Below are 4,528 nucleotides of genomic sequence, written 5' to 3'. Positions count from 1 at the left end.
TGGGGCCAGAGGAGGCCAGATCAACACCAGGAGGATGCTGGGAAGGGGGTGGGGGGAGTTTGTTGGTGGCCTAAGCTGGGAGACCAGCAAAAAGGTCCTAAAAGACTATTTTACCAAATTTGGACAGGTTGTTCACTGTACAATTAAAATTAAAATCAAGAGGGCTTGACCTTCTTCTTCAAAGATGCTACCAGTGTGGAGAAGTTTCTAGACCAGGAGCATAGACTGGATGGCCCCAAAAAGGCCATGGCCATGAAGAAGGACCCAGTGAAGAAAATCTTTGTTGGAGGTCTGAATCCCGAAGCCACTGAGGAGAAGCTCAGGGAGTACTTTGGCGAGTTTGGGGAGATTGAGGCCCTTGAGCTTCCCATGAATTCAAAGTCGAACAAAAAACAAGGCATTCTTTGTTTCTATCACTTATAAAGAAGAGGAACCTGTGAAGAAGGTTTTGGAGGAAAAGTTTCACACTGTCAGTAGAAGTAAGTGTGAAATCAAGGTGGCCCAGCCCAAAGAGTCTATCTACCAGCAGCAGCAGTGTGGCTCTGGGGGCCGTAGAAACTGAGACCAGGGCAGCAGCCGTGGAAGCGGAGGTCAGGGTAGTGAAGATTATGGGAAGAACCAGAATAATTACAAGCCATACAAATTTCACTTGGCAAACTTTCTATGGCCGGCCCTATGTGCATCTTATTTTAAATTTTTCCCCTGGAAATCACTCTCCTGTTTACTATTTCCAGAGCTCTAGTTGTGTTAGCAGGAGCTCTGGTAGAGCAGTGGTTACGAATCAGGCTGCGAGCCGCAGTTCGAAACTACCAGCGGTTCCGCGGGAGAAAGATGAGGTGGTCTGCTCCCGTAAAGATTTACAGCCTCAGAAACCCTGTGTAGGGTCGCTATGAGTCGGAACCGACTCCACGGCACATCACAACAACAAGTTGTGTTAGTAGCGTGTGGTGTGTCAGAGGTCGAGCAGCATTATAAGCCTATTTTATTACCAGGTTCCCCAGAAGCAGATTGGAGGGTCTGCACCCAGTCTGCTGCTCTATAGCCTGGGCCTGTGGACCCTGGTGTTAAAGAGTAAAACTGTGTCTTAGGAAATCAATGTCACCTTTTAATTTTATATTAGTGTTTCATACATTTCCTATAATGGAAGTGTTAATTGTACTGTACTTTTTGGTACCTTTTGGGAAGCTAATGTATTGTAAGGTAATTTTACACGTGCCCTGATTTTGCCACAATATTGAAGCTATGCAAGCTTTTGAAATAAAAATTTAACAACCCCCTACCCCTCCCCCCCCAAAAAAAGAATAGATTTGATGCACTGAACACTAGTGACCAAAGATCAGATAAATTATGGGATGACATCAAGGGCATCCTATATGAATAAAGCAAAAGGTCATGAAAAACACAGGAAAGATTAAAAAAGGCCAAAATGGATGTCAGAAGAGACTCTGAAATTTGCTCTTGAGTAAATATAGACAACTTTAATGGATGAAACAATGAAGTAAAACAACTAAACAGAAGACTTCAAAGGGCTGCTTGAGAAGACAAAGTGAAGTACTATAATGAAATATTCAAAGACCTAAAGTTAGAAAATAAAAGGGAAAAACACACTCAGCATTTCTCAAGCCAAAAGAACTGAAGAAAAACTTCAAGCCTCCAGTTGCAATATTGAAGGATTCTATGGGCAAAATATTGGACTACACAGAACCATCCAAAGAAAATGGAAGGTATACACAGAGTAATTGTAACATAAAGAATTGGTTAATATTCAGTGATTTCAGGAAACAACATATGATCAAGAACTGATGGTATTAAAGGAAGAAGTCCCAGCTGCACTGAAGGCTTTGGCAAACAAACAAACAAACAAACAAGGCTCCAGGAACTGGCAGAATAACAACTGAGATGTTTCAACAAATGTATGTGACACTAGAAGTGTTCACTTGTCTATGCCAAGAAATTTGGAAGACAGGTACCTGACCAACCAACTAGAAGAGCTCTATATTTTTGCCCATTCCAAAGAAAGCAGAAATTATCAAATAATATCACATGTGAGTAAAATTTTGTTGAAGATAATTGAAATATGGTTGCAGAAATACATAGACAGGGAAATGCTAGAAATTCAAGCCAGATTCAGAAGAGGATGTGGAACTAGGATGGAGCTTGACTGAAAGCAGAGAACACCAGAAAGTCATTTACTTGTATTTTATTGACTATGCAAAGACATTCAACTGTGTGGATCATAACAAATCACTGAGAAAATTGTGAACAGGAATTGCAGAGCACTTAATTGTGCTTATATAGAACACATGTTGTTAAGTTGTTAAAATGCTCTCAACTCAGTTCCAACTCATAGCAACCCTGTATAAGAGTTTCCAAAGAGTGGCTGGTGAGTTTGAACTGCTGACCTTGTGGTTCAAACTGACTTTGCTGTCCAGTGCTTTATCCCACCACATCACATTGTAGCACCACATCAGAACATAGACAGTCATTCGAACAGAGCAAGGGGATATTACATGGTGTCAAGTCAGAAAAAGATTGCAACAGGGCTGTATTCTTTCACCATATTTATTCAATCTGTATGCTGAGCAAATAATCCAAGAAGATAGACTACCTGAAGAACACAGCATCAGGATTGAAGGAAGACTCACCAACAACCTGTGATATGTAAATTACATAATCTTGCTTGTTTAAGCAAAGAGGACTCAAAACACTGAAAGATCCAAAGCTTTCACATAAACTACATCTCAACATAAGGAAAACACAAATCCTCACAACTGGACCAATAAGCAGCATCATGATAAAAAAAAGAAAAAAGAAAAGACTGAAGTTGCCAAGCATTTCATTTTACTTGGATCCATAATCAATGCCCAGGGAAGTAGCAGTCAAGAAATTAAATGATGTATTGACTGAGCAAATCTGTTACAAAAGACCCTTTAAAATGTCAAAAAGCAAAGATGTCATTTTATGCATGAAGGTGCATCTGACCCAAACCATGACATTTTTCAATTGCCTGATCTGCATGCAAACACTGGAGAATGAATAAAGACTGAAGAAGCACTGATGCCTTTAAATTATAGTGTTGGCAGAGAATACTGACTATAAAATGGACTGCCAGAAGAACAAACGCAGAGGCACACCTAGAATACACCTAGAAATCAGGATGGCAGGACTTTATCTCACAAATTTTGAACATGTTATCAAGAAGAATCAGTTCCCGTAAAAGAACATCATGCTTGGTGAAGGAGTAAATCAGTAAAAAAGAGGAATACTCTCAATGAGATTGCTACAGTGGCTACAACAATGGAATCAAACGTAGTAACAATTGTGAGAATGGTGCAGGACCAACACTGTGTTGTTTTGTTGTACATATGGTCACTATACGACACCTAACAACAACGGTGTACGAATTCATTCTAAATACTCTGAAATTCATTTCAGCATGAAGCCAGAAGTGATTTTCTTGGAAGGTGCTTTGGGATTATCCACTGGGTCACATTCAGGGACACTTCAGTATTACTATGAGAATATTGTTGAGGAGTCCTGGTGTGGCCAGGTCAGTGGTTCAAGCTCACCAGTCACTCCTCAGAAACCCTATAGAGGGTTGTTATGAGTCAGAACGAACTCAAGGGCACTTAACAACAACTGTGTATAGCATCACACATGCGCTCCAAATGAGGATGCATAGGAGGAATTTTTCTCTGTTATCTCAGCACCATTCCCGTACTTTCCTTGAAGAACTGTTTTTGTTTGGTTTATTCGTTTCTGGCAGCAAATGCACAGGATCTTATGGCTTTCATTGGTATTTCTTCTCTGCTAATACCATCCTATCTTTCAGATCTCACTTTCCATTTATCCACACATTTTAATTGTGATGCTATCTCTTTTATGTTGATTTTCAGTTGGAGACTGTGAGAAATCCATTGAGCTAACTTATGCTAAAAAGAGTAAGAAGAGTCATTGTAATATTATGGGGTTATCTCATGGACACAAAGGAGGAAATGTGGTTGGGTCAAAGGAGGGATAAGAATGGGAATTGAGAAAAATAACAGAAACCAAGGCACATCCTCTCCTAGTCTCTCTATTTTCTCTTCCCCAAGTGCCCCATTTTTGCTTTCTTCACAGCATGTTTTATTGTGTCTGTCTATATAGGCCAACATTTTTCTTCTCCATGAAAACGAGCAAATTGTCACAGCCTCAGGCTTAGAGAGTTACTTAAAAGGTGATTTTTACCGCCAATCACCAATTTCAAATATTCATGAGAAAATTCAAACGGCCCACAGTTTGGACCAGTCTGCTCCACTAGGTCTATTTATTTCCTAAGACTAGGGAGTGGTTTCCTGAAATTCAAACATGGCTTCTAGACCCACCACTATAACTGAAAGGGGCAGTTCTTAGAGAAGGAAGGACATAGGCAAATACTCCTAGAGATATGACTACAACAGCAGTATTCATTTAAGCCATTTAGAGCCTTTCTGGAATAAGGAGGGACATAAATAAACAGGCAAGGATGTTGTTAGATACTGTCAAGTGG

General features: G+C 40.1%; 1 pseudogene; it reads left to right on the top strand.

Annotated features, from left to right (window-relative positions):
- The first annotated feature begins 34 nt into the window (after nucleotides 1–34).
- Nucleotides 35–562, top strand: LOC102821627 (annotated as a pseudogene).
- The last annotated feature ends 3,966 nt before the right edge of the window (nucleotides 563–4,528 follow it).

This window comes from Chrysochloris asiatica, unplaced genomic scaffold, assembly GCF_000296735.1.
Source record: "Chrysochloris asiatica unplaced genomic scaffold, ChrAsi1.0 scaffold00219, whole genome shotgun sequence".
NCBI classification, from domain to species: domain Eukaryota; kingdom Metazoa; phylum Chordata; class Mammalia; order Afrosoricida; family Chrysochloridae; genus Chrysochloris; species Chrysochloris asiatica.
This window is presented reverse-complemented; position numbering and strand designations above follow the sequence as displayed.